General features: G+C 40.5%; 1 protein-coding gene across 2 annotated transcripts in view; it reads left to right on the top strand.

The window, feature by feature from the left end:
- LOC122812915 overlaps nucleotides 1-27,969 on the top strand; it is a 739,345-nt gene that overhangs the window by 226,396 nt on the left and 484,980 nt on the right. The window lies entirely within an intron of this gene.

Here is a 27,969-nt window from a genome sequence, read left to right as displayed (position 1 = left end):
GGCAACAAACCAGAAGAAGTACTTAAAAAGATGGAGGAAAAAGCTAAATCTATGTAAACTGTTAAAGATTTCCTGCAAGTACAGCCTCCCAGATTTAGTAGGCATTGGCCCTCTAAGAATTGGTCCTTTCCTGCCTTTTCCAGGCCTTCTCAGTCCAAACCCAGAACCAACAAAGCACCCAGGCTTCAGTCCCAAGGTACGCACAGGACTAAGCAGTGGGGGGCTCCCACTTCCAAAGCATGGAGTAGTAAGACTCCCCCCCCAATGGTAAACTGTCTCAATGACTTAACTTTAAAACTTCCTAGCCCTTCGCAACTGACTGCTCCTTTAGGGGGGAAGATTGCTCTGCAGGCAAAAAATTGGGAACTCATTACCCAGGACAAATGGGTTTTAAATATAGTTTCCCAAGGATACAGATTCCACTTCCACCCTTTACCAACCCCGAACGGTTGGCTAGATCTACCCCCAAATAAGTGGACAGAAGCTCAAATGCAAGTTCTCTCTCTCTTAAAAATCAGGGCTATTCAAATTGTCCCAGAACAGGAAAGGGGGCAAGGTTTCTACTCAAGACTTTTCCTGGTACCCAGAAAAGACAACTCCTGGCATCCTATCCTGGACCTCTCTATCCTAAACACATTTTTGGTGATCCCAAAATTCAAGATGCTAACTCTTTACCAGTTGCTTCCTATGCTAGGCAAGGATGCCTGGTTGGCTACACTGGATTTAAAGGAAGCCTACCTGCACATCCCAATCAGGGAATCTTGCAGAAGATACCTACACCTCAAAGCAGGCTTCATGCACTATCAGTTCTCTGCACTGCCCTTTGGCTTATCTACTGCACCCAGGGTATTCACAAAGTGCCTAGCTCCAGTCATTGCCTTTTGCAGGCAAAGGAATATTCAAATATACCCATATCTGGACGATTGTGTAATTCAGGCAGAAAGCCAGGACTCACTATTGAATCATCTGGCATTTGTACAAAAATTGCTAACTTCTCTGGGGTACACTATAATGAAAAGAAATCACATATTGTACCCTGCAAACAAATTGTATTCCTGGGAGCAAGCATGAACACAACTTCCCAGATGGCTTTCCTCATGCCAGAGAAACAAGTTCATTTGACAGCCTACTTCAAAACTACTGGCCACAAAGACCCTGCCATCTGCAAGACAAATACTGCAAGCCTTGGGGTTCATGGCCTCCTGTATTCTCCTAATTCCATATGCAAGACTACATATGAGGAAACTACAATGGTATCTAAAAAGCCTATGGTGTCAACATTCTCAGGATCTAGAAGCAATGATTCCTATCATACCTTGCCAAAAGATAGAGTTCCTTTGGTGGGCAGAGGCCCTCCACCAAAACAAGGGACTGCCATTCACTCTTCTCCCTGCCACCAAAACCCTAACAACAGACGCATCAGACTGTTCATGGTGGGGGTTCAGTTGGCAGGGAGGTACATTCAGGGCAAATGGAACCCAAGTCAAATGCACCTGCATAGTAATCAAAAAGAAGTGTTAGCTGTACAGAATGCTCTGACAGCCTTCAAGGACCACATTCTTCCAGGACAATTAATGGTAAAGATGGACAACACCACTGTTATGTGGTACATAAACAAGCAGGGGGAACCCACTCATACCCTCTCTGCAGACTAACCATGGCTCTGTGGAACACAGCCTTGAGCTACCAAGTGCATCTACAGGCTCAATTCCTGCCAGGAAAGCTAAATACACTGCCAGACAAACTAAGCAGAAATCTCATGGACCCACATGAGTGGAAACTGGAACCAAAGACCTTCAACATGTTGATAAACAAATGGGGGAGCCTAGAGATAGACCTGTTTGCCTCCCCTCAGATTTTATAATTGAACAAATTATGCACAAGGACTCCCCACAAACAAGCTTGTAAAGTGATGCCCTGTCCTTCACCTGGAAAAACCTGTCAGTTTATACCTTTCCTCCTCTGTCTCTCCTCTCCAAGGTACTAATAAACATCAAACAGGACAAACCAAGGACGATACTGATTGTACCAGACTGGCCATGCCAACACTGGTACCCCCTCTTGCACAGTGTGTCACTGCTGGCACCATGGCACCTGCCTCAGACCCCTACCCTGCTGTCCCAGCAGGAGGGCCAGATCCTGCACCCACAGCTTCAAACCCTGAACCTGGCAGCCTGGCTGATTACCTCATCTCTCCGTTACCATCCCTCAGTAAGCAAGTGTTGGATGTCATTCTGGAGGCAAGGAGGCCTAGTACTAGAAAGTCTTATGCTGAAAAATGGAAAAGGTTCTGTTCCTGGAACCAAACTCAGGGGACGGGCACATCAGCACCCAATTTACCTCAGATTCTTCAATACTTAACTGAGATGCTTCACAAGGGCCTTTCCTTTTCCTCCATCAAAATTCATGCCTCAGCCATTTCAGCTCATTACAACACAGAACCACCCCTCTTCTCTCATCCACTTCTCAAGCAGTTCCTCAGAGGGGCCAAAAACATAAGACCACCCAGGAGAGCCCCAACTCCAGCCTGGGACCTTAACTTTGTATTGGAAAAATTCATGCTACCTCCTTTTGAGCCAGCTGCAAATGCAGAGTTGAAATTCCTTTCTTGGAAAACAGCCTTCCTTTTAGCCATCACTTCAGCAAGAAGGGTGTCTGAATTATAGGCCCTTATGGCAGTGGAGCCTTTCATCATCTTTCATGAAGACAGGGTCTCCGTCAGGACCAATCCCTCCTTCATGCCCAAGGTAGTATCCAGTGTGGCTCTTAATCAGTCCATTCATTTGCCAACCTTCTTTTCTAATCCACAGAACAAAGGGGAACATATACTGCACTCCTTAGATGTGCACAGACAACTTGGATTTTACTTGGACAGGACTAAACCTCTCAGGAAATCTGAACAGCTGCTGGTGGTATTTGCTGCAGGGGCAGAGGGGAAGGCCATTTCAAAGCAAACCATTTATAAATGGATAGGCCATTGCATTAATTTCTGTTATGAGCACCATGGAAAGCCTACCCCACAGGGGATAAGACCACATTCAACCAGGGCTGCATCTACCTCTACAGCCTTTCTCAGAGGTGTCCCTACCAAGGACATCCTAGAAGCTGCTACCTGGAGTTCTGTACATACCTTCACCAAGCATTACCATTTGCCAATTTTCTCTAAATCCATAGCTGGCTTTGCCACTGCAGCCTTTCAGGGCCTTATAGCTGGTCCTAATGCTATCTAATTTTTTCCTCCCATCCTTAGCTTTGGGACTCTACCCAAATTTGATGACTGCAACAGTGAAACACGAAGAACACAGTACAGTTGTGTACACTTACCATAAATGTAGATGTTCGAGTGTATTCACTGTTGCAGTCCTGGTTACCCTCCCTCCAGCCCCCTGACTTCTTTTGGCTATACCTCTATTCTTGTTTACTATGCTTAAAGTGTTTTAGTGTATTTGCTTTTTTGTTGGAGGTGTATCCTTGTATGTATATATATATATATATATATATATATATATATATATATATATATATATATATTTAATTGCTTCCCATTAGGGGGGCACCTGACATCTGGGGCAAGAAAAACTGATGTAATGGTGTCGGCTGCATGCTTTATACCCCTGACTACCTGACGTCATGGAAGATGAGACAGCAACCGACGCAGGATCCAAGACTTTGATAATCAGGCTGACTGAGGGCTATTGCAAGCAGATAACCCAAATGTGATGACTGCAACAGTGAATACACTTGAACATCTATATTTATGGTAAGTGTACACAACTGTACTTTGTATTCACACCTTCACCAAGCATTACCACCTGCCTATCTTTTCCAAATCCAGGGTGGGTTTTGCAACCGCAGTCCTGCAGGGCATACTAGCCAGCCCCAACTCTTCTTGACTGCCTCCACCCATTTTTCAGCTTTGGAAATCAACCCAAGTGTGATGACTGCAACAGTGAAACACGAAGAACATAATACAGTTGTGTACACTTACCATAAATGTAGATGTTCAAGTATATTCACTGCTGCAGTCCTGGTTTCCCACACTCCAGTGCCCTTGTCTCTCTATTTCTCTCTCCTTCTCTGTTTCTCTTACTCACCCCTTACAGGGCTATTGGTATTTACTTTTTACTGGTGGTGTTTTTTCCACCATAACTTAGCTCCCTATTTGGGGGCTCCTGACATTTGGGGCAAGAAAAACTGATGCAATGGCGTCGGTTGCCTGTTTTTATACCCCTGACGACCTGAAGTCAGTCCTGAAATGACAGCAACCAATGCAGAAATACTAAGTCTCTGGTATTCAGACTGACTGAGGGCTACCTCCTGGCAGATAACCCAAGTGTGATGACTGCAACAGTGAATACACTTGAACATCTACATTTATGGTTAAGTGTACACAACTGTATTTTCTGGTGCCTGATTTAACAGTGATGTGATAATTGGCCAAGCGGTTCCATAGTTTAAAGAGATATGAAAGTTGTGGGGGAAGATTTAGTTAGATGTATTACCAGAAATAAAAAGGCTCAGTAAAGAATCTACAAAAAATAAGGATGGTGACCCTAGAGATAGATTTCTTGATCAAATGTATTAATTTAAGGACAATGTTTATGAAATGGGGGTATCCCTCATGGCTGATTGATGACTTAATTAATGAAGTTCAAAGGAAAAGGAGGGAAGGTCATTTTTGACCAATTTTAAGTAAAGAGGAAGGATTGAGTCCCGGATGTAAACCCCCAGAGATGGACAGAATGGAAGGAGATATGGGATTAAATTTTGGGTTGAGTTTCATTACAAACTATGCACTTGATTCTAACCCATTAAAGAGTATTTTAATAAAGAACTGGGGAGTTTTGATGGATGATAGTACCATTAGGGAGAAATTCACCAGACCCCCAAAGATTGTATATAGAAAGGGAGCTAATTTAAGAACTATACTTGAGAAGGAAATAAGGAAAAATTTGTTAGATGCCCGGGGATGTTTAAATGTGTGTCATACCCTTATTGTAAAATTAGTGACATTGGGCAAAATTTTGTGATAAGAAATAGAAGGTATGTTACGCAAAACATGTATGATTGTAATACCATGGGCGTAGTGTACCAACTAATTGCCAACAATGTGTTGGTTTCTATATAGTTAAAACAAAACATAGGGTAAGAGAACGAATATATGAAAACATTTATAGCATTAGTAAAATGAAGGAAGGAAATGCTTTAGCAAAGCAAATACAGAATAACCCGGGCCATACATTTAAATTTAGGGTTATAGATCATGTTGAAATGGGACCGAGAGATGGCCCACTTGGTTTAAAACTCAAAAAACAAGAATTATTGTTGCAAATAGAAGTGAACGCATATGGTTACCCTGGATTAAATGATCAATATTCTATAGCTAGCATGTTGAAAATGAAGAGTTTGGTTAGATGAGAGGGGATTTTTGTATGTATTAATTTAACATAATATAATATTTTATTATCTATTTTTCCATTTTTCTATTTGTATATTAAGCTATAAATATATTAGTCATATTTAATATATGTAAATGATTTGATTTGAGTGAAGGAATATTGTCTCTATGATTTAAAGACTATATTAGAATTTTTTAGAAAGCTGCCACGGTGGTGCAGCGGTTAGTGTTGTTGCTTTACAGCAAGAGGTTCTCCCGTTCGATTCTTACCTGGAGCACCTTCTGTGTGGAGTCTGCATGTCCTCCCCGTGGTTGAGTGATGTTAAAGATGTGCAGGTTGGTGCAAGTGTGAATGGGTGTGCCTTCTTTGAAGGCTGGGCATCAGGCTGGCAACTTGTCACCATAAAACTCCACTGCCAATCATTAGCGGACTGGAGTTCCACTGTGGCGACCCCTAACTGGGAAAAGCCGAAAGACATTACTATTAGAATTTTTTAGAAAAATTATATATATATAAATTTATTTTAAAAAGGGGAACTAGGAGGGGAAGTGGTGTAATATGTTGACTGATTGGTCACATGTTTAAAATTGTGTATATATGAGTGGTTGTAAATGGAATAAGATGTCTTAAGAAGTTCACTGATGTTTTTGTGAATGAAAGCGCTTACCATACTATCCGATTAAACAGTTTTCCTTTAAGCTGCTATCTTCCTTGTTGTTTGTTTAAGTTGATTTAAAATGTAAGTCTGTTTGGAGGGATTAGTTAAATCAACTTTTGTGTGTTGTCAAAAGCCCCCTCCCCCCCGTTTGTAAAAGTTATCCTGGAAGTTGGTATGGAGACTGACAGAGAAGTCTCTGATAAGTTGTGTCTCAGTAGAGGAACCAGGCAAGGGTGTCCTCATTCCCCTTTGTTATTTGTGTTATACTTAAATCCACTGGCAAAGAAAATAAGGGACTTAGAAATCCATGTATATAATTGGTATGGTATTCATAAAAAGTTGGCATTATTTGCAGATGATATTATTTTGAACCTGATGGAACTAGAAGAGGACATCTCAGTGTTGTGGAATAATCTGAGATACTTCCAGATTTTTTCAGGATATAAAATTAAGGAAGATAAAACAAAGGCTATAGCTGTAAACTATGTACCCACACATGAATTGGTCCAGCAATACCCATATTTATGAGCACGTGATAAAATGAAATATTTAGGAATGTGGATTAAAAAGGATTTGGTTATGGCACTTAAGGATATGTGGAAAGAGACTAAACAGAAGATAACAGATAAACTGATAAACCGGAAGCTCTTCCCTATGGATATGGATAGCAAGATACCATTAGTAAAAATGTTTTTAGTCCCTTTAGTTTTATACACAGGGCAGGCTTATTTTTATCAACCAGAGGAAAAGTTGTGGACAGTCACTGGGAGGGAAAAAGGGCAAGAGTCAAGTGGGATAAGTTGGTTCTTCCAACAGAAAAAAAGAGGTCTATGATTACCAGATTTTAAGGGATATTTTAAAGCTACAAACTTAAGGCTATTATATGTAAGACAAGCAAAAAGCTACAATTCAAAGTGAAAAGGGATGATGATGAAGTAGGGGCTATTTCAAGAAATAAGGAAAGAAGGAGATTTGGGCTGCAGATCCTTAAGAAGAAGAATAAGTCATACAGAAATGTTATATTCATGAAGTAGTAGAAAGTATCCTAAAAATTAAACCAACACATGAATGGAGAAAGGAGAGTCTGTTAATAGGAATGAAGACAAATAGGGTACAGAGTATAGAGAAACTGGGATGGAATTTACTGAAGGAAGCTGACAAAGGAACCAAGGCATTGGAAACAAATAATTAGTGAAGGAAAGGTAATAAAATTGGAAGAGGCCGAGAAGACATTTGGATTGCAGGCTAGTGATTGCCTTCCATATCAGGGATTGATGTCAGAGACAAAGAGAAAAGGATAGAGGAATCCTAAATGGAAGACCTGGAGTAGTTGAAGTTTTAATTGAATCTAGATCAAAAGCTGCTGTTAAAATAGAGGCAATTAGTATGGCATGTAAATATTGCATGATGATAACTATACGAACTAATCAAAAGTGATCAGAAAAAAATTGGGAAGAGAGATTAGTTATGCAGTTCACAAAGAAACAATGGGAGGATAAATGTATGGATCCCAAATATGCAATAAAGTCTAGAAGATTTAGGATTTTTGCCTGTAAGTGTTTGCATAGATACTTGTACACCCCAAGCATACTCCAAACAAATTTTCCTCAGGTAGATGGCAATGTTGGAGGTGTGATGGGGAAGAAAGGGGTAACTGGAAACATATGGTTTGGGAGTGCAGTGAGCTGGAAGACTTTAAAAAATCCCTGCAGAGTAGTCTGTCAGAAATACTCGGCAAGCAAATGAGTGTAACTAAGGAGATAATCTTTTGAGCTGGGATACAAGATCTGAATTGCCTAGACATAGTATTCCCTTGTTAAGTTTAATTCTGGGGACTGCCAAAAGCAATTATTAGAAAATGGAAATAAAAATCTAAACCAGCTATACATTAAGTACTGAATATTAGAGATTAAAAACAGGAAGTGGTTTCTTTAGAAAAAAGTAGGAGTAAATTACATAAAAAAGTAGAAATGTAGGAACAATACATGCAGAAAAATGTTCTGGAGGAAGAGTGAGGTTTAGGAGAAGACAGGAATTGAATAATTTATTTAATGTTACTTAGATTATATGATATATAATAGTATATGTGATGTATAATGTTTGTATATACAAACTTGTTAATATCATTTGATTACTTTAGTTTAAATGTAAGTTTTCCTATGTCGCAAGTGATAATTCAATAAAGGTGTTTAAAAAAGGAGAGACTGACAGAGAAGGTGAGTCTTGCTAGAAGACTCCAGTTGTTAAAAGTGTAGGTCAGTGTGGAAATTATCAAGGAAGGGCCTGTAGTTACAAATGCATAAAAAGTAGTGGGTGTAGAAACTAATGAAGAAATGGAGGCATCTCATACTGTAGAAAATAAGAAAATGGAACCTGAACAGAATTTTACACTAGCTTCTTCCTGCTACACCACAGACCCTGGGATTCAGTAAACTCCGTGTTGGCTTCACGCAAAGCCTACATGGCGTTTACATGTGTGCATGATGAGCATCAGCGCTCATTGCATATTCATGGTGTGTACTGCGTTTAAATGTAAATAAGTGAGGTTTCTTGGCTGGCAACAGTGTTGCCGGCCAGGAAACCATGGCAGAGAACACAGACAGCAATCCTGTTTAAATCAGAACACTGAAGGTCTGCAGTTTTGCATGGAATGCCACAGCAATCACGAGGGCTTAACAGATAGCTCTCAGTCTTTTAGTGCAAGACATCTGGACAAAGACTAACTTAACGAGGGAACAATGACCCAGAAATAGGGACATATTTGACATAGTTGCTCATTAGAAATTTGCTAGAATAAACCAGGGATTTGTGTTAAGATAAATATTCTGAAGGATTTGAAGTCTGAAACTCAAATGTATGCAATTATTGAGTCACATCAGTCTTGAGATCATCCCAGTGATATGTCAGGAAACTACAAATTTGATAAGGAACATGCCAAAAGATATAAAGGCAAAAATCTGGACATTCTGTGAAAATCTTGACAGTTGAGAGGTATGCTTGTTAAGTATATGGTCAAAACACAGTACAGAACAGTGTATCTACAGTGCAGAATTTTGTGAAATCTCATTCATGGCATTCTGTACTGAAGGTGTGTAAATGATCTGTAAGGGTACATGGACTCCCATGTAAAATAAACACTCAGAGGAAGTGTGTGTATTGAATAGAGACACAAAGATGAATTGTAGGAATGGACACAGGGAAAGAGGACAGGTGAAGCAACCTAATGTACAGCAGATGAGGGCATGTCAATGGAAGATGGTTGTAGCAGCAATACCAATTACATAACAATATGGGACAGTAGGGACTGCACAGTGAAAATGTGTATTATGTGACTGTCACACAAGGTAACATAATGGGGAGGATGTCTGTGTGAGATAAGTATCCTTACATAAAAAATGCAGAGGACATCTATCAGGGATGTTGTATACAATTGGGGTAGGGTGCATTTTGTGAAGTTGTGCAAACTGATTTGCCTGAATATGAGCGTAATCTCAGCAGATGTCTCCAACAAGTGGGACACAGGTAAAGGCTCATGGACAACATTAGAAGAAGCATGCACAGTCATAGACAATATCAGAATAATACCACCAATAATCCCATGTCTCTGACATAACATATGCGATTTAGAGTGATCAGAGTGGGTTCTGCACAAACACACTTGTACAGCTATTATGACATGTCTGCAATTTATGAGGGTAATCACGCATACTGTCCTGCTACTGTAACATCTGCTGGAGGTGTTAGGAGGGACACTGCTATCTATACTTGTATGTGAAATTATGATTAATACAGGCTAGTTGACTGGTGTGCATGGCATATATAAATATAAATATATATATATATATATATATATATGTGTGTGTGTGTGTGTGTGTGTGTGTGTGTGTGTGTGTGTGTGTAGATATGTCTGTGTATATATGTATATATATATATATATATATATATATATATATATATATATATATATATATATATATATATATATATATATATATATATATATATACACACACACACACACACACACACACACACACACACGGCACAATCCACACTGTCTCAAATGTTACCAATGCCATTAATGTTGTGAAACAGCTATGTATGTACTGTGTTCATCACCGGAACAGGTATCACAAATGCAACTAGTATAACATCTTGATGGCTTTCCACTCCATCAGACAGTAATGTTTATGCCACAAAAAAAATACCTAGGTATGGCTAATAAGATGTGTGACAGCTCACTGTGGCAAATGTGGTACACATCAGTTACACATCACTGGAAGATGTGTAGTGAGCTACATGAAGAAGGGTACATTGTACTCAATTATTGCTGTAATGAAGGCTGTGAACTGTGGAGGTATGTTAGCCTGTGATGTGGATGTCCTTCACATACTCAGTAGTTGTCTTACATACATGGGAGTAGTCAGCACTATGGCCACTTGCTGGTGTACATTCCACATACCATCTAACCCAGGACACAGGTCACTTGCCTGTTCGTCAGATTATAGGGTGTGATATCTACATTGTACTTGGGTTGTGTGCTTGTTTTGCTGATGTAACAAATCCCACCATCTTTTTCTGTCTTTGCAGATGTTGTCATGGCTGTCATAAGCAATCTTTGGTGTGTGTTGATGCTGTCTGCATTATACTAATAACACAGTTGCAGTCAATGATTGCCCACAATCTGTAGTCCTTCCGACAGCTGTTTGGACACAGAATGTGTATGTCATTTGTGATGTCTGTGACTTAAGTAATGGATAGGAAAGGGCCTAGAAGACAGCCCTGATGCACTGACCTGATCACTGGACCTGAGATATAGTTCATATGTTTCAACATATTTGCATGCCATGTATGTAATACAGTGGTTTTCCCACTTGGTGATACAGATGTTTATGGCCACATCTGACAGTGTTGAATGAATTCCTCAGTGTGGATTTGTGTCAAATGCATTGGGCTTGTCAGGTTCAAAAGGATGATAGTGTTGTCATCATGCATGCCCTTGATGACCTCCTTGAGGACATCTAACAGATTAACAGACATGATGTAGCATTAACAACTTATACAGTTCTGTTGCACACAGCTGGAATATTACTAGTGTCCATTTGGCAAAAGGTTCATGATGACATGTTGCTCTACCTCACAGATGAGGAGAGCCAGGGTGTGTCTATACATTGCATGCATACATCGGGTGCTGTCCCCCCAACTGACATGGATGCATGCTGATGTACATCCTTCTACAGAAACATATTCTGTGTGGAGGATGTGTTGAAGTGTGTATTCAACCATGTCAGGAAGGTATATGTGCTGAGTCACATGATAGGTGATCTGTGGTGTTGTCACAGCCCATTGCTTTTGTGTGATAGGCCTGGATGAAGGTAAGACAGTGTATACTGACTGTCCTGATCTGGCTTGAGGTTTGAACACAATCCCCCACACATGTATCATTGAGAAACTCACCCAACTGGGGATTAACCCTTATGTCACTAGATGGCTAACCATTTGGCTGACTGACAGAATACATACTGTGAAAGTTGCTGAATTGACCTGTATCAGTAGAGCTGTCACCAGTGGCATACTCCAGGGATCTGTGCTTGGCCTTTTACTGTTTGGACTCTATTTCTTGACAGTTCAGGCTAAAGTATATAGCCTTTATCTTACCACTTTTATTGATTCTTACATACTGGGTGCAATCATTGAGTCCACCTATGATAGCATACTACAAGATGGGCTAACACAGACAAAAGATTGTTGACAAAGCCACACGGTCTACAAATAAATGCAAAAATGTGTCTTTATTTTGTCCTTCTGCAAAGTGGAATTCCCTTCTAATTATAGCATTAACAACACTTGTGCTGTGCCAAAACGCAGTAATGGAAGCACTAGGTATACAAGTAGATAGCAATCTGAACTTTGACCACCAAGTGTCCATACTGTTTTTGAAAGCCTATGTTGTGCACATCATAAGTCATGCCATTGTATTCAGATCTGAGGATTATATTACAGCACTGTACTCAAACCTCATCAGAACACTAACAGAGTATAATGCTCTTTAATGCATGCACCCCATCAGATACATGCAGCAGCTGGAGAGACCACATGTGTTTCTCACCAAGAAAACACAGGGCATACAAACCATGCCATGATGTATGTGGATAGACTGAAAACCATGTCACTGTAATCTGGATCATACAGGATAAGATGACTTCTGCCTGTCTCTGACCCTGCCCTGTTGGGAGTAGTGCACATTCACAAATCAGATATAGCTGATGACATCAGCAGTGTCTGGTGAGGAGAATATGGTAATAACAGTGTCCCATGTGCTGGTGTAAAAGACTGTCTGTGATGTCAAGCAGGAGCACAAACACACACACACACACACACACACACACACACACACACACACACACACACACACACACACACACACACACAGCAGTTGACTGCAGCAGTGAGAATAGAACACCTACCTAAGTACACAGACTACAGAACTCTGTATTTAAAGCAAGCACCACAGCTCAAGTCTGACTTGGAGTGTCTCAGACAATAGTTTATAGCTGATGACATCAGCAGTGTCTGGGAGGAGAATATGGTAATAGTGTCCCACGTGCTGGTGTAAAAGGCTGTCTGTAATTTCAAGCAGGAGCACACACACACACACACACACACACACACACACACACACACACACACACACACACACACACACACACACACACACACTTAACTGTGGTGAGATAAGAACCCGTACCTATCTAAGTACACAGACTACAGCCATGGCACAATTCTGACTTTTACAAGACTGCAGGTCAACTTGTAGTGTATGACATCAGCAGGGCATGATGGAGAGAAGATGTTGGGAGGCCTGCATAGGTTCATAGCTTCATATGTTCATAGGAGGTTACTAGCGTAATGGCCCTAGAGTGTTTACAAGCCTAGCCATGTAAAACTACAAGTACCCTTATTGAGCATAGTTAGAAGGTCACTGTTAGCAGAGGAATTTTGTGATCAGCACCAACTGGCCCTGTCCATGAGTGACATAGGTGCCACCCCAGGGGTGAATTTACAATCACCCATCCAGTTGTCATTGTTGGGCTTGAATAGAGTAACTGAGGAGCACTGCTTCACATGCAGTGGAAGCTTATTACAGAGGAATGGCAATTGCTTGGAGATATATCTGTTTCCACAGCTTGTTCTGTTTATGTCAAAGGCTAGGTTGAGATCCCTGGAGCAAGATCTTCTTGTCCTGTTTGATTAGCAGATGTCCAGCATTTCCAGTAATGCAGAGTCTGAGACTGCTGTGTAGGCCACGCATAGGTCACATCTCAGCAGCCTGCAAGTCAGGAAGACACGTGTGCAAATTGGAGAGCTGTGTATGGGAAAATTATTTTTTGTGGGACAGGTACCCATTTTTTTTATTCAGCAAGAGAGGACTTCTGGGTAAGGCACATAGGTATGTCTTTGTCAGGTAAGTTTGGTAGGTGAATAAGAAAATGCAAACAAACAAGAAAAACAAGATACAGGGATGGTGATGGACACAAATGGTTGGGGGGTACCGTGATTGGGGTGAAGGAGGGGACAATGCAGACTCATGGACATCAAGCTTGGAGACAGTGAGAATCAAGTCCTTACCCACTGAACTGTTATCACTCTCCACTTACTCCACTGTCAGCTGGAGTGCTTGACTTCTTCTCCTACAGAGCAGCCTCTCTGTCCAGTGTAGGCATACACCAATGGTGAGGTGCACAGCCCTATGTACCATCCCTGGCATCTCCCTGTGGGTGATGAAATCTCCACCTCTGCCACTGCTCCCAGAGGGAACCACTGCACCAGCTTCTAGGGCAATACTACCTGAGGGTACAGGTAGTGCATGGGCAGCAGAGGCAGTGCTGCCATGTTGGCTCCTAGATGTGCTGGGCATCGGCGATGGAGCTGGTAGAGGGGGGCAGGCTGATCCACTGGGGCTGGCCTACCTCGCTGTGCCATGTAGCATTTAGCGATGTGGTACACATGGATGACATGGAGACATTTTGATGACATGTAAAAGAAAATAAAAAAAGAGAGATAAAGCTTGGGGTGAGAGAAAAAAAAGTGAATACAATTAGTACCATCATATGTGACATACAATGCATTAACACAATTATAAAACTCTTGTCTGAAGTATTAAATTTAAGTATACATCATAACAGATGCACACTGTACTACAGAGTGCTGAAAGTAGTCCTTTAAATGTACATATATTTCACATATGCATGTTCCAATTATACAGATTACAGTTTACAGCAGGGCATTTGTGCCACTGGTATAGAGTTTTTAATTTAATGTAAATATTATTGAAGAAATAACAGTATTGTATAGTTGGGAGTCATGGTATTTGAACCCACAGCCTCCAACTACAGCCTAATGTTGGAGTATTACAGTTGGTCTGTGCTATAGATAAAGACTAATGCATGCATACATGATTTTACAGTTGGGATATGCATGCTTAATTTGATACAGCTGTATAATTTACCAAAAATCTATCTTTAACTTTTAAAGCTACAATAACACTTCTCTTCTGCTGCATACATACAATTTGCTTCCCTCAGTCTGTCCAGTTGAGCAACATGATCCTCCAGATAGTACTCATATCCATTGGGAGCTGGGGAAAGAGCAGAAGAGCATTATGCATACCAGTCTTGCCAATATTTATATTTTTTAAGTCTTACAAGTGCTCTCTTATTGTCATACTTACACAGCAGTGGGATGTCCACAGTCTCACACTCATGCAACCAATGATTGAGAGTATCCCTTTTTCTCCTCTGTAGGTCATTAAAATTATGCCTACATTGCTCACCAGTATGTGGGATATCAGTGGCACTGGATACAGCCTCTGCCAATCTATTAAGCACATCAGACTTGTACTGGAAGCCAGAATAGTCCCCTTGCAGAAGCCATTGGCTGTGGTGCTTTACCAGGAGTGCAGTAAATATCCTGGACTCCTGCACACCCCACCTATTTGACCTAAACTTTGCACCTTCCTTTCCAATGCCAGCCATGTCTACCAGCTGAACTAAGGCAAAGGAAACTGATGCTTTCCCACCAATTCCAGTTATCGCGTTTACTGGTAGTGCGGAAACTTGAACAATGATGCCAACTGCATTTGCACAATGTTATGTGCAGCAGTGCCAAGCAGGGAGGAATTAAATAATTGAAACTGGAAGATTAATCTGACACTTAGCCTTAGTTTGAGGGGTGTCTGCTGATGTAACCTGGTAATATATGTATTGGAAATTGGAACTACAACTTTGGAACAGACTCCCACTTCATGTCAAAAAGAGCATCTCTTTGGCCCTCTTCAAACGCAGTCTGGACGATTGGATGGGTAACAGTAAATTCACCCTGGGGGTTCCACTTGTATCCCTCTTGGACATGGGCATTAGGTGGTGATCTTGGAAATAAGGGTAGAACTTGGCTAGGCTTATAAGGGCCCTAGGGCCATTAGCCTAGTAACTTCCTATGAACATATGATGCCATGATAACTGTTAGGTGAGTTAAGTTTGCAGACATGCATTGGGGCATAATTATAATGACCTGACACATGTTTACAGTGTGGGATTCAAACCTAGACATAAGGGACAAAACATTTTCTTTCACAGTGTTGATTTTCCATCTTTGCCATAGAAGAAGTGCTGTTTAGACATAGTCAAGAATCATACATAAATACAGGTGATAGTTTGAGCTGTTACACATGTATGTGTGTGACCTGATAAGGTTATTGGATATAGATTGAGTTGTGTATGTGTCTTAGGTAATTGTGAAGGGCATGCAAGTCCTGATATCAGAATTATAATATAGTAGACAGTATACTTTCATTCATACATCTGAAAACACAATATTAGTGTCTCATCCCTCATACCTATAATTCATGTCAGCTCCACTATCTAAAGTGTTATAAGTGATAGTAAATATAATGGGAAGTGGTACAACAGTTAAAGTATATGGAATATCCTATATTAGAACCCAGGACCTTGTCTATGGTAGTCATACACTTACATCTGTTGCCACAAGAATGTTGAAGAAACATTTGTGTATTTTTACTTCATTGGTATAAACTGCACTATCACAACAGTGAAAAAAGGTTATACACCATGTACTAGAACTTAGGACCATCTGTACTCCAGCCCTACACTTACACCTGCTGCCACAGGACTAGTAACATGACATTCCCCAATTTCCTAATCATTCTTAATGTCCCTGTGTTAACCACCATGCAGCATCACTTAGCATGTTTGCTCTGTGCCCAACAGAATTAGCTGAATGTATCTGGTTTCAGTTGTTGGCTGTCTGGGTCCTGTCTACAGGTGTTCGATGGCTGCAGCTGCTGGGGAAGCTTGCTAACCACCTCATAATCGTTAACTGCGATTGCTCAATGAAATACAGAAATTGCAAGAATGTATTGTTTTTGACCTTTGCCCTTTTACAGACACCATGTTTGCAGGTGTTCTGTCTGATTCTTGGGTGGGCAATTAGTCCATTTTGTGCAGTGCTGCACTTCTCGCAAATGAGATAAACACAGCCAAACTTGACATTCATTTTCTTCATTTCCCGTGTTTGTACAAATCTGCACATCATGCAAACAATGTCCTCCCCCCAAAAAATACAAGAATAAAAAAAGGGAAAGTAATTGAAATAAGGAAAGGCAGTCTATGACATGTACACTACAAAATATTAATACACATGACATATTTCTGCATAGGTCTGGATTTGAACTTTCACTTCAGTGAACCTTCAGAACACAGTAAGGGTGCCTTGTCCCTCTTTGCCATACAAACAGCTTTGCAGCGGGGAACTAAAACATACATAAAAGGGAAAAGTAGTTCAAATGAAGCAAAGCAATCTATGAAATAAACACTGCAAGATATTTGTTAGTGCACATGAAATATTTCTACATAGGTATGGATTTGAACTGTCACTCTGATGGACATTCAGAACACAGTAAGCATGCCTTATCCCTCTTTGCCACACAAACAGCTTTGCAGCAAGGAACTGAAATAATTCTGCATGCAACCAACTGCAACATCATCTACAGTAATATGAAACCATACAACTGTTATTTGTACATTTATTATTTTTGGATGTGTTGCACTAAGTGATCATGCAACCATTTATGAGTATTGCTTGCAGATATGCAGTTCTGTCTTACCTCTCAGTGTGTGTTGGTCATTCTTCTCTTATATGACCAGTAATCTGAGACATGCAGTCTGTAAGCCATTCTACATCATTGTCCTGAAAATAGATTAGGATAATAAATGGCAATAATATAATATGTTGTTGCCAGTAAATGAAGGGGAGGTTGGGTGTTAATGAACAGAATGTGTGAATTGTGTGCTCCTTACTAACCTGATGCAACCACTGGATGTAGGGCAGTCTGCATTGCTGTTATATTTTCCTTCTCCTTACCAGTAATCATTTAGAGTTGCAATCCATTAAAAACTAACACTGAGGGAGTGCCTGCACTATGTCCACATCTGCTACACAGAGCCAAGCATTTGGGATTCAGCAGTTCTAATGAGTTCACACCTCATTTCTGTCTTCATCATGCTGACAGCCCAAAATCTACACCATAAAAAGGCAAACATGTAGCTAGGGAAACTGAAGGTGAGGAGACTTGTTTATGTGGATAAAACAGAAAATAGGCTATTACTTTGGTATCTTTACAGAGGATTACTAAACTTGAGAAGATATGCTTGCATTTTGTCAGCTACATACTGCATATGCTAAAATGTAATTAAGAATTTTTTATAATAGTTATATATATATATATATATATATATATATATATATATATATATATATATATATATATTGATTAGCAAGGGCTTTTACACTTTTATCTGTTTGCGTTAGTTAGAAGTGTACTGATGACATAGGTATGTTTGTCAGGGCATTTCACAGGTATATTGGATTGCCAATACCTTAACATGGAATGTTCTGTGTTAAATCTGTAGACATGTTTCAGGGACAGTTCATTTGATAGCACTTTTAGCACTTCAAAGATGGTTTGTTAGCAAAATGTGCCATTTGCCTGTTCTTTTGGGGGTGGGGGGCAGAGTTGCATTTCTGTTATGGCACAAAAAATTATATGTTGCTGCTGTTGCTCTTCTTTTTTGCATCCAGCCTGTTGTTCTTATTTCAGATTTTTGGACTGTTTTATGTTTCTCCAGTGGATAGTACTAAAATCCTACCTTTTCTGTTTTATCTGGGAACAGATAACAGTTATTTTGTAGTTATGCAATACGTGTGCATTATCCTTCTGTTGTCATTTAGGACACCTAGGACTATGCCACCCAAGCATCTCAGTCCTCGAAAACCACCCTTCGCTGACCCTGAGAACTAGGTCATTGTTGAAGCTTTTGGGCAACGTGGTGCCTTCTTGCTTGAGAGAGAACATGGAGATATGTCAGGCAGAATGCAGGTTTGGCAACGGAACATCACAAACATTAATGCAGTGGGTGACCATAGTAGGACATATGACCAGGTACACCATAGGGTCACTGGCATGATGTCATCTGCATGGAGTTAGAGCAGCTGCAGTGGGCCTTGATCGGATGGGTACTGGGAGGGGCTGCTATAGAACCGCCACTAACAGCAAATGAAGAGTTGCTGTCCACTATCAGGGATCCAGCCAGCTCCCAGCAAAGTGCAGAACAGCATGTCCTTGACATTGGTGCTACTGTTTCAGGGACACCAGGCATGTCCCAGGAAGAGCTTCCATGTAGGCTTTTGTATCTCAATTGTTAAATACTGTTGTATAGTAAAACAATTTAAATCAATACATTAGTTCTGTTTCACAAAAAAAATTGTGGGAGGTTTGAAGATTGCTATAGTTAGCAACACATTCTGATTGATTACACATGGGCTTAGGCTGGACTTATCCAAGTTCATGTTGAAAATATAGTTAATGGACATATAAAGGGGGGAAGTATTACCCACTGTGTTACTGTTAATTGTGATGATGTTGCCCTTACCTTTTGCTTAACTTCTTCCAGGACCATCTGGTATACAGAGGATACCATCATCTGCACATATTAAGCCAAACATTTTTATGTCAGTACTAATGAGCAATTGAAAAAAATATTTTAGTGTGTGATATTGATGTCTGGAGTGTTGTGTATATTGATGTACTGTCTAATAGTGGCAGCACTGTTGTTTTGTTGGCATGTATTGGACTATAGTATTGTAGGTATTAATTGTTCCTGTGTTTGTTGATTATTATCACAGGTGATCCTGACAGTGGAAGTGTGGGACTTCTACCACCTGATGTCAGAGTATCAGTAGACACTGATGATGATGGTGGACAAACAGAGGCAGAGTTGGGGGGGGGGGGCAAAGGTTGAATCTGACACTGAGGTTGACATATAGCCACCCCATGAAATTCCATCGGACACAGCCAGTAGGCGTATGCCTACCCATTCCAGTGGGCCCACAGATGTTGGACAGGTGGAGGGCAAGACAGTTGATTAGGTAAGTGTGGTTACTGTGGTTTCAGTGCCTGTTGACTCTGGCCATAGCCAAAGTGTGGGCACGGTGCCATGTAGGAGGGTTGGATGAGGCCTACTTTCTATCCTCCACCTGCTTCAGGTGTCTTTTCCTGTGCCACTCAAGTATGTTTAGGGCTATCATGGAGGCACAGGAACAGTCCCAGAAGTCCTCTAGAGGAATGTTTAGGGTTGTAGATGTGGCACAGGCTTACATACATGACTGCCACCACCATATTGCCATGCCCAGTCATGCTCCCATAGTGGCAGTACTTCCATTGCTCCATCAGTGGGTGAGCTGTCCACACCTAGATGTGGTAGGCCATGGGGTCATGATCATGAGTGTACTCATGAGGGGAGCATGTCCAGCAGACATCAGTTATGTTCAGGTAGCAGCAGTGCATCTGACCATGGGCATGGACATCCCAGTGCAACCCCTGGCAGAGGCAGATCTCGTGGTCAGGGATGAGAACGATGGACTGCCACCTCTACCATGCATGGCTCATATCTGTCTGACATACCAAGATGTAGAGCTAGCAGAGAGCTCGGCTGTGTTAATGCAGACATTCACACACCAATTTCACCTGGAGGATCCCTACAGACATGCACACAACAATTACATAATTCAGCCTTGCAGCTTAGACTCATTTTGTCTCACTGGCCATTTGTTGTTTTATCCAAATGTCTGCTTGCCTCTCTTTCTTATTCACACAGACTCATCAACCTTTTGTGTCAGCCTAGGCTTCTTTCCCCCACTCCCAACCCCCTGGGCAAGTGATGATAACTGTGTCATATCCCTGTTTTGTATCTTTTGGATTCAGGGATACATAAGCTTTGTGTCTGATGCCCAGGGTGCATAGCTGACATAGTGCTTAGTATGTCTGCATTTGTGATGTTGAACTGGTAATTGTACCTTAGACTTGTATTGGTCTTAGAAATTTAAACAATTGATATTAACATTTTCAACTTTATTGTGAATGATCTTGTGTGGATTGAGAAGTCTGAAACTGCAATGTGTATCATTACTTAATAACTTGTCTCTTTAATGATTTTCCAGTACAAACATATGGTGCTAAACTGAGGGAATGCAGTGACCATCACTACTTTTGAGAGGTTAATAACAGCAAAACAACCAGGAAATCAGCCACTGAACTCAAAACTTGGCAAAGAATATGTTTAGTACCAAAGGTAGGTTAAAAACATCCATTCATTCATTATTCTAATGATGTCTTAGTGTTACAGACGAAAGTACTAAACTGTGGACGTTTTTAACCTACCTTTGGTATTAAATATGTACTTCGACAAGTTTTGAGTTCGGTGACTGATTTGCTGGTTGTTTTGTTGTTATTAGCTACTGTTTTCTTCCAGTACCAGAGCTGCACTCTTGTTTCTTCCTTTACTTTTGAGAGGTGTGATTGTGTGAATCTTTGATGCCTGAGGCCTACTTAATAATGGACACCTGTAAGTCAAATAAGTCTCTGCTGCCACATGTTAGGTCATTTCTGTACAAATCTCCCACCTTTTACTTGCTTACACTCCAGGTTCAACACTTATCTTGTAAATTCAGCAGGTGCAACAGTTTTAGTTCAGGGCTGACTCTGTCTGATGCAAACAGTACACAGCCAATACGTGGGGGGTAAAGGTTGTGAGAGTTGCCTGTCATCAGTGTTACTATATGTATGTGCATAGGAGGAAGGTTTTGGCTCCTTAGGTGATGAGTGTGTGTGCTGTTTGTTGTCTGTTAGCCAATGAGAGGACATATTGATCACGACTGCATCTGCCTACACCAACAGCAGCTGCTGCTTCCCCCACTGACTCCTCACCTGCGTGTGTCTGTGGTGACCTTGGCATTGGTGGTGGGATGTGTGCCCCTTCCCCTTGTTGATCCTGCTGAAGCTGTTTTTTAAGGATGATGTTGTGTAGCATGGCACATACTGTGAATATTTCTGTACATGTCCATGGGTTGTACTGCAGGGCTCCCCCAGATGTATCTAGGCACCGGAACAGTGACTTCAGCAGTCCAAACACACACTCTGTGATATTTATGGTTTGAGCATGTGCTACATTATGGTGTTCTTCTTTGCTGTGAGAGGAGTGCTCCAAGCCTCAAATGTTTGAAGTATTGTATGCAGTTCCAAAGACTTAGCCAAAGAATGGAGAAAGAAAAAGAAAACATCATCAGCCATGGTTCCACTGCATAATCTGCATCCCCCAGTAAATGACTTTGTGGGATATCCCCCCTAGTGAACATCTGATACAGTTGGTAGGTGTGCCAGATATGTGAGTTGTGGTAACTGCCAGGGTTGCCAGCACACAAGTTTAACATAATTCCCTTGGCATTACACATGGCTTTGCAGTTAATAGAGTGAAAACCCTTTCTATTAGTGTAGATCCTTCCCTGTTTACTGGGTGGTGCCTTAATTTCTGCATGTGTGCAATCTATGGCACCCAGTACTTCAGGGTAGCTTGCTACAGGGTAGAACTCCTGTATATTTCAGGCCCTATTTTCAGCAGTATAGGGAAAATGTATGTAGTCACCAGCATGTTGGAGCATACCGTTCAAGAATTGATGGAGGATCCTGGATGCTGATGCCTGTGACACCCCCAGCATGTCCCCTGCTGGTCCCTGAAAGGTACCTGTAACTAAGATTCGAAGTGCTACACATACCTTTGTCTCCACTGGGATGGTTTCCCCTCGGTTTGCCCTTGGTCTGAGTTGAAGACGACAGAGGTTGCAGAGTTCTAGCAGTGTGTCTCTGTCTACTCTGTAGTGCTCTACAATTTCCATATCATGTAGGTTGTGATAAGTTACCCTTGGTCTGAAAACTCTTCTCCTTCTTGGCGTTGGTCTGTTAGCAACAGCAGCAGCATATATTTCAGTCTGTTGCATATGCACATGAATTAAAGCAACAGCAGCCCCTAACATTGTTTCTGTGTAGACATCTTTCTGTGGCTGTATTCCAGTAGGTTTTGGAATTCACAGGAAAAAACAGCACTGAGTCTAGACGGTTGCTTTATAGCTTGTTGAATAGCTTCTCCATCTTGGATTGTTTGATTAACGTACAGTTCAGCTGTTTATGCTGTAATTTGCATGTCACAGTGTTTACCTTGTTTGAGCAGCTGTGGGCGGCTCTACACACTGTGTACAGCTGCTTACTGAATTCAAAGTGGTACTCTAGCACAACGCTCACATGGTGTAAACAGACATTGTAGGCTTTATTGAATTTGGCCAAGCGTCAGGACTCTGAAGGTAAAGGAAATAAGAAAAATACTGAAGCAGAAAAAGGGATACTCCCAGTCTCCCTTGTGGAGAAATGTAATTGTGTAGTCTCCAGGGGGTGCATTAGATGAAAGGGAAATGTCTACACTTGTATTTTTAGGAAAAAATGCCATGGCCTGTAGTTCAAACCAGAGTAATGATGAAAGGAATGCTGACTTGGCTGACTTACAGATAAGCTCTGTAAACTTACAGTTAGCAGAGCTAGAGGTAACATGCAGCAGATGACAACCAAAGGAACAGAAGAGCCCAATTGCATACCCATAATCTGAACTAGGAAATGACCTGCTCTACGAGATAATAAGAAAGCAAAAAACATGATAAAGCAATTATTAGTTCCAAAATCATTTAGGACACTTTTAATGAAATTAGCACATATGCACATTTTGGATGGTCATTTATTACTGGGAAAGAAAAAAGCTAGAGTTTTAGCCCCATTTTAATGGTCTGGTATTATATATATAGAAAACATTTGTGTGACATACCTAGAATATTAAAGAACAGCACCCAGTCCAGGATTTAAGAACCCTTTTATACCCTTACCTAGTGTGTATGTCTCTTGATTCTGGGTTTACTAGCAAAATCGATTAAGATTCTTCAGTATATTCTAGTAATTACTGATTATGTAGATTAGTTTACTGAGACAGTAACCCTGCAAAGAGTTGATGCAAAAACGTAGCAAAATAACTTGTACTGCTTTTTTTGTTGCTAGGAATTCTCTCATCATTCATATCTGCAGTAATACATGAACTCTTGACATTTTTTAAATGGACTTAACACTCATTAGACTACATTTCAAGGCAGACACAAGTGAATGTGCATTCTCAAAGATGGCTCCAGCAGTCTGAAACAGGCTCCCAAGAAAATCCAAGGAAAGTAAACACCCTGGGTAAATTAAAAACAAAAGTGAATTACCAACTACTGCAGGATTCTAAATGCTTATGCTTTAGAGATAATGGTGAGCAGTGCTGGCTGAGTTACTCATTGAACACCACGGTTGTGCAAAAGCTCACTCATACTTAATATGCTTCTACAATTCACCTACTGTAAGTAGCTCTCTTTACTGCGTTCATTTTAGCCATGCTCGATGTATTGTTACTCTAGCTTCCTTACATGTATCTCTGTCCCTGTGCATGTCACATATTTGACTTGTATGTACCGCTGTATGCTTTTGTGCCAAATGGCCTGAGTCATGGCTGAAAAGGGTGTGCCAGCCAACCCACCTACCCATTTAAAATCCGTGTTACAAAAAGCTAAAGAAGTGGATAAGAGAAACTGGAACTGACTGCTTTTTTATTTCCTCTTTGCTGTAAGAGGAGTGCTGCAAGGCTCAAATGGATTGTCATTGTTTGAAATGTTGTATGCAGTTCCAAAGACTAAGAGATAGCCAAAAAGTGGAGAAGGAAAAAGAAAAAGAAAACATCCCCCCCCCATAAAAATGTGACAGGCATTTTTCAGACCAGAAAGACAGGTTTAGAAGCATGGTGCATACAATAAGAGAACATATGGAGAAAGGTGTGGATGCACGACAGAGCATATAACGAAATGCTTGACTCTTCGAATTCCAACCAAGAGATAAAGTCCTTTTATTAGTACTTCTGAAAACAAATTATTTGCAAACTAGCAAGGATCCTTTGAAACTATAGAAAAAAATACGTGGAGTGAACTAAGAGGTGAGAACTTAGGAAGAAAAATACAGAACAGTTATGTTGCATAAACGCTCAAAAACCTTGGAGAGAGAGAGCGACTGAAATTTCTGTAGTAAGTTTGCAGAAGTTAAGACTCCCACAGCATATTCTGAAGTTAAAATAGGTGAGGCATTATCCATGTGTCAGATGCAGAATGTTTACTCAGGAGTAAGGAAATATTCTCTGAGCTGACTGGTAGATTCAGTTTAGTCTGGTACAATGTAGAAACCATTTGAAACACTGCTGGATACTAGAGCCCCAGCTTGAAGGTGTTAGGGAAGAAGTACAGAAAATCCTTAAACATGGACTCATAGAAGAATTTTGAAGTGAACAGTCCCATTGTACTGGCTTCCAAGTCTGATGGGTCTGTAAGGTTTCACAACAACTTAAGGAAGCTGAATGCTATCTCAGAGTCTGTCATACTCCGTAGTCCAGATGGAGGAAATGGAATTGAATGAAACATTGGGCAAGGGTAGATTTCTGTCCATTCAGGATGCCCTTTAGCTCCAGAAGCTAAAGAAAAAAAGAAGGTGTTTCCTACACCTGATGGATCCTCTGATTAAGAGTCCTGCATTTTATTCTCTACAGAATAAGTAGAACCTTCTAGAGGCTGATGGACATGATTCTAAGAACTCATGCCAGGTATACTATATGTTACTTGGTTGCCACTGTGGTGTTTTTCAAAGACTTGCTAAGTCATCACCTGAAAGTCCAAGCCATTCTGAATTCTTCGTATCTCACTGGGTTGACAGCTCAACCTAGTAAATGTAAATTGAGTATGGTGAAACCACATTATTCTGGGTATATCTTACACAAAGGGGTTGTGAAATCCAAAGATGACAAAATTGAGGCAGTTTAGAACTGGCCTAAGTCAACCACAAAGAAGCTGATAGGTTTAACCAGCTATTACTAGAAGTTCATCTTGCACTTTGCTACTATCACTTATTTCCTGACTGACCTAACCAAAGGTAGGGTTACTTTACAAACTGCAATGGTCAAATATGGTGTTTGGAACCTGTTTCAACAGTCAGTTCTCAGTACATACCAAAGCCTCCTACTTGAGCATCTGCACAGTGTTATCCCAGGTAGCAGAATGTGAGAAACACCATGTCAGCTTTATTAGCTGGAAATTGAATACTGTTTAAAAGATACTCATCAATAGAAAGGGAATGCCTAGAAGTTAAACGGTCCCAATCTACTGTAAAATATTATTTTCTAAAAAGGGAATTCAACCTCGTTACAGATTATGCCCCTTCAGTGACTATTATGCCCCTTCAGTGACTGTGCAGGCAGAAAGATAATATAGCAAGATCTCTCAGTGGGTATTAATCCTCTAGCCATTCTGTTTTACAGTCAGCCATCTGGATAACAGCCACCTGAATGCAGGTAGACTGTACTGGGCATACAACCAATTCATGGGGGCTCAAACCAGTGTTCTACATGGGGGGGGGGGGTCATATGGCTTAGTGGTGGCTGCTGAGAAAGGAAAATATGCTCCAGAAATGTGTGTCAAGTAAGAGGGTGGAAGCAGAATCACCATGGGAACAATTGAAACCAATGCAAATGGGAAGTTTTAAGGGCTGTTAGTTTCCATAATGGCAGTTTCATGTCTTCCTGTGTACCGAACTGAGGAAGAAGTGTGTTAGGAATCTTCAGGGAAACTGTGTTGGAAGGAAAGAACCAGCCATAAGCCATTCCTCTACTGGAAAGTGCTAAGTTGAAGGGTATCTTGCTTGTGTGTGAAAATTACTGCTTTTAGAACCAAGTGAAATTAGTCCCTTTTGTAAATAGTGTTATAAAATACCCTGAAATTTGAAAACTGTAAGCAAAGTGAAGCTTGTATGAGAGCATTTGTTTAACAGATAACTGTGTTTTATTTCCCCCATTTTACAAGTTTTCATTTTTTATGTTGCCCTTGCAAATAATCCCTGTTTTGAGATGCAGTTTGTCATCTGGAGACTATTTTCTGTGGTTGAACTTGTAAGAAAATGCTACACTTGTCAATGATTGTGTATTATCATGGCTTGGTTATTTATTCACTAACATTATTTTATATATGTAAATACTTAGCTGTTAATATTGTCACTGGTACTCTTGAAAACAACTTGATACATCCTTACTGTATAATTTTATCTGTTTTAAAACTTTTTTGTGGAGTTTTTCTTCCCAAGTCCCCTCTAAAAGTAGCTGTTTCCTTCCAGGCTAAGCAGGTAGTAAAATGCAGTAAGTAAGAAAGTAAATAAATATTTGAAACATTGCACCACTACTTGTGTTTTTTTTTTCTTTTTGAATGGTCCTTTAAGATGTCTTATTTTAAAGTTTGAAACCAGAATATGAAGTCCATTTTCATGAACATATTCTCCTAAAACTTTTAGAATGTCAAGTATTTTTACCATTTCAAGTTTTTTTTTCGTAAACTAAAATGCAGATTTACCTGGACAGTGTTATAAATACAGTATCTGCTATGTGTTTTTGAAACTTGTAAAAGCATATTTCAGCTTTGGTTAGGGAAGTATTTTGCATGAAAATACTACAAGAAATATCTACTTTTAACCAGCGTAACCTAAGATGAGGTATCACATTAAAAGATTTTAGAATTCCATGTTTTCGATGTGATAAGATATTCAGGGATATGCAGTGTGCATACTATATTGCAAATGCAGATGTTGAAGGCAGTTGCCCTTCAGGTTGTTGCCTCATAGTGCCCTTTGGTGTGCAGTAAAGTCTGCATGCTGCCCATATCTGAACATCTTGGTACTAGTTTGTAGATTTTAGTTGCTAGTGGAAAAGCTGCACTTTTTTCTGAAAGTCTTTGGTGTGTCTCTGTATCACACCAAACATTATATAAGGTTATTAGCTGTAGCACTCTAAGATTTATGTGTTTTTGTACATCCTCCTAACCAGTGTAAAATTATTGAGCAGCATGCTAGTTTAACTACAGTAAATCTGGGTGGTGTTCCAGTGATATCCATTTATAATTTCCAAGTACACAGATTTGCAGAACAGGATCAAATCAAGGGTTTAATTCCAAAGACGGTTGATTCGTGTTCATGCTGCAAGAACTTTTTCATATGCCACAAAATATGAACTGAATTACCCGATACCTAGGGACTAAATTTATAAAGCCTCTTTGGAATGCAGGTTTTGAGTTTGACATATGTCTGATTTATCCTGTAGCATCTTGGACTCTTACTGTGTAGGTGTGTCAGTCAGGACTGCAGGGCTTTGTTATAGAATTCCTTCCCTATACAGCAGTCATACCTTCTCAACGTCCAGGATGCACTGTAGCCTTGCTGCAGCTATCATGTGGCAGTGCTGTTATCCTCACAAGAGAAGCTGTAGCCATCGGAGAAGGATACTCTGTTCTTCTTTCATTGGTCTGACTTTAGACATTCTGCTTTCAGGCATTACTTAGAGAGCTAATGACTGG

Source organism: Protopterus annectens, chromosome 10.part0, assembly GCF_019279795.1.
Source record: "Protopterus annectens isolate FY-2018-M chromosome 10.part0, PAN1.0, whole genome shotgun sequence".
Classification (NCBI taxonomy): domain Eukaryota; kingdom Metazoa; phylum Chordata; order Ceratodontiformes; family Protopteridae; genus Protopterus; species Protopterus annectens.
The sequence above is the reverse complement of the archived record's forward strand: the minus strand, read 5'-3'. Positions and strand labels throughout refer to the sequence as shown.